A 12080-nucleotide genomic window follows, 5' to 3' on the forward strand; every position below is an offset into this window, starting at 1 on the left:
AACGCTCGGACAATCTTCATCCCTCCTTCAAACTTCTGACAAATCTTTCGAAGATCTTCAAGGTTTCTGACAGATCTTCATCAAGTTTCTGACAAATCTTCAAATTTCTTTAAGGTATTCAAACTTTTCCCAGATTTTTCGAATTTCTTCAAGTTATTCTTCAAACTGTTCTTGAATGTTAGCCTAGAACTTTGAATTTGTTTATGAATTTAGTCTCTATTCTTTACAAGTTTCGACTACTACTTTATTATTAACATGGATGTCGCGGCTACTCAAGAGACTATAGCTAACTCAGACACCAACCCTACTAACTTGCCGGAAACTCCTTTGATAGTACGTAGGCGTCTTAATAAAAAGGGGTTACCAATGAATGACTCGGATGAAAGTAGTTCGGTGAGAATTACCCCCCATTATGAACCAATAAAAGCTGGGGATGAGTCGTCTGTATCCCCTATATACCCTCCGGAGATTATGAAAACTGCTCCTTGGGAAGTGAGCATTGCTTTCTTTCCAAATTACTTGCCGCGAATAAATCCTGACCTAGAAGGGTTATTGTATGTAGATATGGAAAACCTTGAAGGATCAGCCGAGTCTTCTGGAAGGGAGAGTGCAGCGCCAGTTCCTCCTCCGTTCTACATTCCAAACGGCGGGCCCCTGAACTACTTCATTGATTTACAGACCAAAAGAGATCTAGACAACCGCCGGGAGGCCATCTCTCAAAAATGGGGTTTGAAGGATAATATAAACATTATTACCCCGGGGAATTATGACACCGTTAGGTTTCCTCCCCCACATTGTATAGCTGTATACTTTCCTTCTTTTGAATTAGGGCTCAGATTTCCTCTTCACCCGTTTTTTAGGGAGGTGTTAGAGTTTTTGAACATTTCAGTGCCCGAGTTATACCCAAACGCCTGGGGTTGTATGGTGGCCTTTTTGATCCTATGCAAAGTTTTGGCCGTGCCACCAACACTCACAGCTTTTAGATATATATTCAGAGCCCGCCTATGTAATTCGCAATCATACGGCTGTGGCTGGATTACTTTTACACACCGTCGAGGACTGAAGATAGTCCAAGACCTCCCCGATAACCAGAAGGGGTATAGGACGAAATTTGCATTTTTGTATAATTCAGAGGGATGGAACATCAAGACCTCTTTTGACATTAAACCCAACCTCGCGGGTTTTAACAATGGGATCCCGCAGTGTTCTTTTAGTGACGCGGTGATCATTGAATACGCAAAGATGGACGTTCAATTGGGAAGGAAACCAATGAACGTCCAACTTAATTGGATACCTGGTCGCCCTGAGTTGGAGAACGAGAACCTCCTCTCATCATTCGGCATCAGCTTGGCTATCGATCGGAGTAAGAATTGCCGGGTTTCTTCCTTTTCTTTCCTATGATATGTTTAACTGTTTCTAACTCGCGATTTTTACAGGGATAGCCAAGGAGAATCTTCGAGCAAAGAGTCCGGAGCTGATGAAGAAATTCAGCGTTCTAAGACTTGCTCAAGGGGCCATCCAGCGACCCGAGGATAAGCCTCTTCCCCTTCCTCCGAAGGTATAACTTCACAAAATTCTTCGTTATGAAAGATTTCTGTTGATTCTTCCTAACTTTTTCTTTTGTAGGACTCGGCGACTGTAGAGAAGGGTCTGGAGGACGTGCCCTCAGAGCAAGAGGCTCTCCGACTTCTCGAAGAGAGAAAACAAATTCACATCCCCGATGAATCTGAGAGGGTGATTCCTCCACAGACATGGGGGGTGAAAAAGAGTGGGAAGAAGAAGAGGAAGCGGGATTCTTCTTCCCGCAAGGAGAGCTCGGCCAAGAGGCCCTCTGTGGGTACGATCCCTACGGCCGTACCTCTCCGCATAAGGTCGGTTGATGAGGAGGTGTCTCCCCCTTCGGACTCTCCACGGCCAGCTTCGAACAAGGGGAAGGAGAAGGTGGGGGAGTCTTCCGCGGCTCCCTCATCGCAGTTTGCTGAGGTTTATCGTCGTCGGGAAGTTTCCCCTTTTCGACACGAGACACCCTTTCCGGAGTTGGGGCATAAGGGCTTAATTGTTCGTTTTAACAGGGCGACGTCCAACTTAATCAGCAAGGTGGACGTCGACCTACTAGAGTCCATGCCCCCTCGTGACAGGGTGCGTCAGGCACAAGCTTCGGCGGCAGAGGTAACGACTTTTTTATGCTTAGTGGTGTGATTACTTGGTTTCCGGATTTCTTTAGTTGCTGTTCCTTTGCAAACGTTCATACGGTTGGCTTTTGAGCTCGACGCAAACCGTCAAAGTGCCGCGGACCAGGAAACCATTACCGCCCTTACCTCCCGCTGTGAGGAGCTGAATGACGAATTATCAAAATTGCGGGAGGACCTGCCGGGCCTAAAAGAGAAACTGGCCAAGTGTTCTGAGCTGAAAGAGCGCTTGGTCAGGACCGAACAATGGCGGGAAAGGGCAAGGAAGCAGCTGGACCAGACCATCGAGAACTTAGATGCTGCTTCCACCTGGTCTGCGAGCCTCGGCCATGAAGTCGGCTTGCTGATGGATACCCATGCCAAGCTTGTTCATCAGAACCAGCAACTTATGCAGCAAGTATCGACTGATTCAGCCCACTTCAAGATGATCCTATCCGCGGCTAAGGTGTATAAATTGTGTTTAACCAGGAAGGCCCGGATGGCTCGAGATTGGCTTCTTTCGGATGAGCCGGAAGCGTCGAAGTTTCTTAGAGATCTGACGGCGGAGATGGTGAGAGCCGGAACCCTGATCAGTGACGAAAAGTATCGTTTGGCTGCCGCAGAGTTGGGCATGGATTTTACCTCCCTTCAGCAAACTGCTGATCAGAAGGGAAGTGAAGCCTTGTCCAACCTTGCTCCTGTCTTGGACGGGGAGTCGGCGGTACTAGTCGACGCTGCTTGGGATGCGGATGAAAGGAGAGCCTGGTCCGAAAGGATGGATGCTGAGGCTGAGAGGGAGGCTTTATGTCTCGACTTGGATCAGCTGGCTCTCTCTTCTCCTCCGGCGTCAGATGTCCCGGAAAACTTGACGCTCTCCAACCTGGAGGTTTTGTGCCTTGATCTATCGAATCTTATTCTTGACGAAGGTAGGAACCTCCAGGGCTTGTCCCGAGAGCTGTCCGAGATCGGGGTGGAGCCGTTTAACGTTGAAGATTATATAAGCTTCACTCCCAGTCTTGAAGAGGGAAAGATCGAGCCTCCTCTGCCGCCGGATCAAGACGTCGAGGCTTTTTTGGAAGATGTATAGTCTTGCAATTTTGTAATTTTGATTTTTACAAACATTCAACTCTGTATTTTGAATATTTTGATGTATATATCCCCGATTATGGAGTTTATTCGTGGTATCCATGCTTTTATTCGTTTGAGCCGTGGCTTCTCTTTTCTGAGGCCGCGGAATATTACTTAGAGGACGTGATTTTTCGATGTCACGCGCAGGCGACATCAAGGAAATTTGTACTTAGAAAATTTTCAGCCTTTAGACCCCAGTAAGGGGGTCCGACTTGTCGATGTCCCGGTTGCGGGTTACCTTAGTGGGAGACTTGGGATTTTCTTTTGAACTCAGGGACCCCAAACTGGGGGTCCAACTTATCGGTGTCCCGGTTGGGAAACATCATTTGGAATATTTTGAACTTTAGGGACCCCAAACTGGGGGTCCGACTTATCGATGTCCCGGTTGGGAAACATCATTGTGAAAAACTTAGAATATTTTGAACTCTAGGGACCCCAATTTGGGGGTCCGACTTATCGATGTCCCGGTTGGGAAACATCATTGTGAAAAACTTAGAATATTTTGAACTCTAGGGACCCCAATTTGGGGGTCCGACTTATCGATGTCCCGGTTGGGAAACATCATTGTGAAAAACTTAGAATATTTTGAACTCTAGGGACCCCAATTTGGGGGTCCGACTTATCGATGCTACGAACAGATGTCAGATACTTCAAGTGATTTTTGGTCTTGGAACTCTATCCTAAGGGTCCGACTTATAGGTATCACAAGTTTGTTAGTGACAAAATAATTTGATAATGGGACCCCTCTCAAGGGTCCGACTTATGGATATTACTGATTTAATAAGATTTGCAAAAGAATTTTACCAAATATTTGTGAACATAAGAGCCGGATAATCTGAAAATAAAACCTGTTTATTAATGATTGTTAAGGATACAAGCGATGATTGAAGTAATTTTGAATTACAATGCAATTATGTTGCGAAATGACTGTAGTCGCGGATTAGTACTGATGAATCTGTCACTGATGAGGCTGTTTATGCTGATGCTTGTCGATTGCCCCTTACAAATTTTATTAAATGAAGAATTTTTTCAAATGGTCTCCATTCCATGGTCGGGGTAGTTTTTTCCCTTTCATGTCTTCTAGTTCGAAGGTTCCGGGTTTGACGACGTGGGTGACTCTGAAAGGTCCGTCCCAGTTGGCCCCTAACTTTCCTTTCTCCACGATCTTTCCCGTAGCTTCTATTTTTCGGAGGACTAAATCACCAATTTGAATGCGTTTGGTTTTGACGTGGCGATTGAAGCTACGGATCATCTTTTGTTTTTGTGCTATTGATCTCAGCATCGCGTTTCCTCTTGTCTCTGGCAGCAGATCTAAGTTTGCTCTTTTTCCTTCCTCATTTTCGTCGTGTGAGTAGTAGGTGACCCTTGTAGAGGGTACGCCTATTTCAACTGGGAGCACGGCTTCAGATCCGTATACTAAAGAGAAAGGTGTATGCCCCGTTGCGTCCTTGATGGTTGTTCGACTTGCCCATAAGACGCCTGGTAGTTCTTCATCCCAATTACCTTTGACCCCCTCTATCTTCTTCTTAATGCCATTCAGGATCTCTTTGTTTGCGGACTCTACTTGACCATTAGTTTGCGGCCTGGACACTGAACTGAATCTGATTTGGATGTTAAACTTGTTGCAGTACTCGATGGTGTTCTTGCTGACGAACTGCCTTCCATTATCTGTTATGATCACCCGGGGGATGCCGTACCTTGTGATGATATTCCTCCATATAAACTGACAGACTTGTTTGTCCGTGATTGAGCTAAGGGCTTCCGCTTCTACGTATTTTGTGAAATAATCAATGGCCACAATGATGAATTTGCGTTGCCCTTTTGCCGGAGGGAAGGGGCCAAGGAGGTCCATGCCCCACTTGTCGAAAGGCAGGACGGCTTGCATGGCGGTCAAGTAATTAGATGGCTTCCTTCCTATCTTTGAGTGGTACTGACATTCAGGACATCTTTTGATCAAATACTCCGCGTCTTCTCGGAGTGAGGGCCAATAATATCCACTTCTAAGGACTTTCTCAATGACAGTTCGTACTCCTTGGTGTATACCGCATCCACCTTCGTGTACTTCGCGGAGGATATAGTTTCCTTCTTCAGGGGATACGCATTTCAGGAGGGGGTGTGTATATGACTTCTTGTAGAGCGTTCCTTCGTGGAGTTCGAACCATCTGGCTTTCTTCCGGAGCATTTTGGCCTGACATTCATCTTGGGGAAGCGTCTGATTCCGCAAATATTCGATGTATGGCTCAATCCATGTTTCTGATCTGTCGATGGTATCGACCATGAAGTTGATGCTGGGGTTAGGAAGCACTTCCCAGATTATGTCTCGAGCCGCGGATGTTTCTGCCGAGCTGGCAAGCTTTGCTAGGGAATCAGCCTGGGCGTTCTGGGATCTTGGAATGTGCTCCAACGTGAACTTGTCGAATTTTTGAACAAATTCCTTTACTTGTTGCAGGTACATTTTCATGCTGTCATCTTTAGCTTCGAATTCCCCGTTCACTTGTCCAACAATCAATTGGGAGTCAGAGAAGGCGGACAATTTTTTGGCTCCCGTTTCGTAGCAAATTCTCAGTCCCATCAATAATGCTTCATATTCGGCCTCGTTGTTGGATGCTGCGAACTCGAACCTGACCGCCCTTTCCATACGGACCCCGGCGGAAGACACAATGAGGAGTCCAGCCCCACTTGCTGATTGGGTAGAGGACCCGTCTACATACAACTTCCATTCCTGATTGGGTTCATGATGATAGGGGAGAGTGCTTTCAGCAATGAAGTCAGCCAGAGCTTGGGCTTTGATTGCTGTTCGAGGCTCATATTCGATGCCGAAATCCGCCAGCTGGTTTGCCCAATCTGTGACGCGGCTTGACTTGTTTTTCCCTTCCAGAATCTTTTTCAAAGGTTGATCAGTCCGGACGATGATCTGGTGGGATTGAAAGTAGGGCTTCAATTTCCTGCTTGCCATGACGATTGCGAATAGGACTTTTTCGACTTCACCGTAGTTTCCCTCCGAGCCACGGAATGCATGACTTACATAGTATATAGGAAGCTGTTTCTTTTCCCTTTCCGCAACCAGTACTCCGGATAACGAATATTCGGAGACAGAGACATATAGGATTAGCTTCTCCCCTTTGATGGGCGAAACTAGTTTTGGCAAGGTGGACAGGTTGGCGGAAGGACTCTTCTGCTTCTGCTGTCCACTCGAACTTCTGTTGTTATATTGTTTTAAAGAAGAGTAAACATTTATCCGCGGACTTGGAAAGAAATCTTCCAAGAGCAGCCAGGCACCCCGTGAGCTTTTGTACTTCTTTTACTGAGGTGGGAGATCTCATGTTCTGTATAGCCCGGATTTTATCGGGATTTGCCTCAATGCCTCGCTCGTCTACCAGGAAGCAGAGGCACTTTCCTCCGGTAACTCCAAACACACACTTGTCAGGATTGAGTTTCATTTGGTGCCTTCGAAGGGTAAGGAACGTCTCTCGTAAGTCTTCGGCGTGCTGACTTGCTTGTTTGCTTTTTGTGATCATGTCATCTACATATACTTCTAAATTCCGTCCAATCTGAGATTGGAAGACCTTGTTGACCATCCTTTGATAAGTTGCCCCCGCGTTTTTTAATCCGAAGGGCATAACCTTGTAGCAATAGACTCCCATACTGGTAATGAAGGCCGTGTGAGGTTGGTCTTCAATTGCCAACGGAATCTGATGATAGCCGGCATTGGCATCCATGAAGCTTAATAATGCATGGCCTGCTGTAGAATCCACCAGATGATCTATCTTTGGAAGTGGGTAATCGTCTTTAGGACACGCCTTATTCAGGTCCGTGAAGTCGACGCACATCCTCCACTTGCCATTCGGTTTTTTCACCAAGACAACGTTGGATAGCCACTCAGAGTATTTGCATTCTTGAATAAATCCGGCTCTCAACAACTTCTCGACTTCCTCCTTGGCGGCCTCAGTCCGCTCTCTCCCTTGATGTCGTAGCTTTTGTTTTATGGGTTTATAGCCTGGTTTGATGTCAAGTTTATGACACGCGACACTGGTAGGGATGCCAGGCATATCTTCTGTGCAAAAAGCGAAGACGTCGCGGAACTCAGCAATGGTGGCCACTATGTCTTGTTTGACCGTGTTAGGAAGATCTTTCCCCACTTTGATTTGTTTCCCTTCGAACATGTCTACTTCCTCGTATCGTTCTATGGGGCGAGGCCTTTCATGCGTGCTGAGATTTTCCTTGTACACGCTCATGACAGCTGGGACATTGTCTTCCCTTTTTCTTTTTGCAGGTGTCTCGGAAGACCCGCGTTTCAGGGTGTTGACGAGGCATTGGCGAGCCGTCACTTGGTCTCCCTTGAGAATGCCAACTTGTCCATTATCTGTCTCGAATTGCAGCAAGAGTTGATGGGGAAAGATTGCTGCCTTGATCTTATTAATGAGTGGGAGCCCCATGATAGCATTGTAGGGGAAGTTGAGATCTACCACTGTGAACCGTATGGGCATGGTCCGGCTTTTACTTCTCTCCCCTACCCGTACGGGGAGAATGATCGTGCCCAACGGAATGACCTGACTCCCTCCAAACCCAATCAGTGGTTTGTCCAGGGGTTGTAAGTGCTTTTCCTCGAACTTCATCTTTCTCAAGCACTCCATTGTAATAAGATCAGCCGTGCTTCCCGTATCTACCAGCACCCGTCTGACTTTCATTTGCCCGATTTTAAGAGTGACCACCAGGGGGTCGGTATGGGGTTGTTGCAGCGGTTGGGAGGTCGTGTCATCGAACTTCATGACCGGTCCCTTAGATGCGGCCATGGGAGGTCCTTTCAGCAAAGTGTGGACGCTGTTTTTTGCCGCGCGGATAGTGGGATATTCCTCAGTGTATCCCCCAAAAATCATGTTGATAGTTCCTTGAGTGTCGGAACTTTCGCGTCTGGCTTCGTTCCTCTTGGGGGATCGGCGTTTCTGTTGCCATGGCCTCCTTTCCCCTTCTCTTCCAGCATCATAATCTCTTCTGTTGAGGAACCTGGACAGTTTTCCCTCGTCAGCCAACTGATGCAAGATGCGCTTTAGTTCGCGGCATTGTGCCAGAGTATGGCCGTGCTCTTTGTGGTAATCACACCACAGATTATAGTTGTGCCTATCAGAGGGGGTGGTAACTGGAGGTGGAGCTGGCAATTGATCTCGAACAGCGAAGAAAATGTCCCTCCTGTTTCGATTGAATATGGGGTCGTTTCCTCCATCTCCCATATTCCGCGTCCTAGTTTCTCCTTCTGTAACATATACGTGTCGGGCTCGTGGAGGTCCCATATCAGATGGCGGCGTAGGACGACGCGGCATGTAATTCTTCTCTCTCCTCGAAGAATGCTCCTCCCTGTTTCGTGAGGATTGATGGGGGGGCCCGACATCTTTTTTCTCAAATTTTCGCCTTTTCGGATCATGTGCTTGACATATCTCTGAGGCCGTGACATAACTTTGGCATTGTTTCATGGCCTCTGCATATGTCTTTACTTGACTTTCAACCAACTGGAACTTCAGCCGTTGGGCCTTCATTCCGTTGATTAGGGCGTTTAGGGCAACCGACTCCTCCAAATCAGTCACTTCCAGCACTGCCTCATGGAACTTCTTAAGATATGAGGATATGGACTCTCCTTCCAATTGAGTGACACTAAGCAGGTGGAAGTTTGATTTCTCCTGCCTTCTTGAGGCTATAAAGTGGCCCAAGAACTTGCCCTCTAGTTGGGCAAAGTTGTGGATGCTTCCTCCGGGAAGGGAGGTGTACCACGTCAAAGCTACTCCTGTAAGAGTAGTTGGAAAGAACTTACACCATAACGATGAGTTGGTGGTGTACAACAACATAAGATTCTTATACGCCGTCAAATGCTCCTGCGGGCATGACGTGCCATCGAAAGCAGCCATGTTTGGTACCTTTATTTTCCCGGGATTGGGAGTATTCAGTATCTCCCTGGCCAGGGGAGAGACTAATGATATGGGCTCTTCAGGAAGGACACTCTTGTCGGCCTCATTCCGCGGCATGGAGGTGGGAGTGAGGGGACGGCTAGACCTGGCGAGTTGTGCCTTCTTCCTTTCCTCCCTTCTTTTATCTACTAGGGATTGGACGCTCTCAGACGTCTTTCGCTTTTTGCTCTCTATGAAAGTTCGGGCATCTGGAGTTGCGGTTTTGGATTTGCCATCTCGTGTATCTGTCTCGCTATGGTGCGGGTAAGTTCTGGACCTTTCCCGCCTATTTTTATTGCGTCTACTGGAATGGGAAGTCCTCGAGTTCCCATCTTGAGATTCATGAGATTTTGGTATCTCTTGACGGGGCTCGATTCGTTCCTCTAAGTTCTTTATTTGGTTCGCCATGTCTTCCAGTACCCGTTGTTGAGTAGGGGTATTGTTTATGACGGCGCGGAGTTGTTCAGAGAACGCGGCCGTGAGATTTCGCGCTAGCATGTCCAGATCACGGCGAGTCACGGCTTGATTATTAGCGTGACCCGCTGAAGTGTCTGTGTCTGTGCTATGCACGGTGGCGGTTTGAGTCGGGTTCTTCTTGGGAGCCATGACTTCTTGTACAGCTCCCCACAGACGGCGCCAAACCGTTTCGGTAATGAAACGAGGAAGTGCGAGACACTTGATATACCTGGAAATAAGCAGAAGTATGATCAAGAGAAGCGACTTATGAGAGGAAGTGACCTGAATTCCTGCAAGACAACACGTTAGCCTTATCCGGGGGGTGACCTCCCGGAAAACCCCTCCGACGCTCAAGTCAGAACGTAGATCGGAAATTAATGAATGTCAGATTGTAGAATGAATGCAAGAAGGAAGGTCGGGATTGGGATTGCTAGTGCTAGTGCTAGTGTTTGGGAAGGCTAAGGAAGTAATGTAAGCAAGGATACTAGGAAAGCTATTTCAGATGTCCTCTCCCCTCTGATGGTTGTCCCTATTTATAATGTTTGAAGGAGGAAGTTACTTCAGAGAGGAAGGGTGGAAGATCATGGGAGTAATGGGCAGCAGCTGGTGGTCATGAAGGAAAGTAGAAGATAGTGGGTAGTTATCTTCCTTGGAAGAAGGATTATCAAGGAATGTGGGGGAGTGGGAAGTTGAGTCAAACAGGAGGTTATTATTCTGGAGGGAAATTAAGGCATCTGGAAGTGAGTAGCTCATGGGCCATTCAAGGAGGATGGGACATTCAACAAAAAGCCCATTGACCGAAAGTCAAGGTCAGCAGAAAAGGTCAAAGGGTATTTTGGTAATATGATGATAATTATTAAATAAATAAATTAATTAAAAACAGTACCATGACACCACCTAATACTACGTCTCCCAATGGTAATGCATTAGAATAAATTTTATGAAGAAATGAGATGATTGAAATTGGACAAGCATGACCATCAAGGTAGCCAAGAGAATTTTCAACCAAAATTACATTAGTTTTCATTCCCATTACCATTGATTGATAGCACCTAGCAAACGGGCAGTTATGACTATTCAAAACTATTGGGATTTCAAAACATATATTATATACAAAAGTGTTTTACCCTAAATGACGGGTATATGTACCACAACAAATGTTGTGTGCATGATTAAACGACTCACCAATGTTGAGCGTGTATTGTACATAATACCATTGTGTTACAATTACTGGACATGTTACAGGCGATAGACTAACTACCAACCGAGTCATAAATGACTCACAGAGTACCCATTTTAAACTTATAATGTGATTATGAAATTGATTTGGATCCATTGAGATCATTTGATTTATGATGAAAAATAAGAACTTGGAATTATTATGAAACCATTGAATTATGTTTGAATGATGATATGATTTATAAAATGAAAAAGTATGTTTCAAAATGAATTTACTGAAACAAAAATGTTTTAACAATTTGTTTGATGGACACTAGTGTGCTATATTCTCAGACTTCTTCTAATCATGGTTTGTATATTTTCCAATGGTTTTGTTTTTAGAGTAAACCCTCATGGCACCTCAATGGAGAATTCATAAGGGAGCGGAGTATGAACATAACTTGGAGTATGACTCCCTTTTGTTTAGATCTCTTTATTGTATGAGAGACAATTAGTTCATGTGTTTAGATTTAGAATATTTTAAAGATGTAATTTGCACATTGGAATTATTTTGATTTGGTTGTGAATTTTCTTTGTTTTTTGCTTTTGTTTTGGTTCAACACTAGTGGAAAAAACATTATATGTTGCGCAGCATATGCTGAGGATTTACAAAAACGCAGCATAAAAGTAGTAGAAAAATTAGGCAAAAAAAAGGGTATATGTTGCGGTTCTTAGAGAACTGCAGCATATAATGTGTTATATGCTACGGTTGTTATACACTGCAGTCCTCAGAGAACCGCAGCATATACTCTATTGTTTTTGATAAAATCCCGCCTTCATTCATAAAGCACATTCAAAACCCACGAAAATATATTTGTTTTAAAATGCGCCTTACTTCGACATCTGCTCATTTCTCTATTCATCTTCTTCAACCTTCTTTTTCAAGCCATGAAAATTTGTTGTTGTTGTCGTTTTCTTCTTCTTCTTCTTCTTCTTCTTCAACCTTCAACTTCTTCAAAACCCATGAAAATTTTTTTTAGTGTTCTTCTTCAAAACCCACGCAATTGTTTAAAGCTTCGCTTTTTTAAGGTATAATTTCTATTTCAAAACCCACGAAAATTGTTGTTGTTCTTTTTCATTTTTTTAGTTTTTCATGTTTCATGGTGTTTTAGGGCTTAGTTTTTGTATGCTAGTTATGTGAATCTCACTTAGGTTTTTTGATGGTAATGGTATC

This window comes from Amaranthus tricolor, chromosome 3 (assembly GCF_026212465.1).
Source record: "Amaranthus tricolor cultivar Red isolate AtriRed21 chromosome 3, ASM2621246v1, whole genome shotgun sequence".
Lineage (NCBI taxonomy): Eukaryota > Viridiplantae > Streptophyta > Magnoliopsida > Caryophyllales > Amaranthaceae > Amaranthus > Amaranthus tricolor.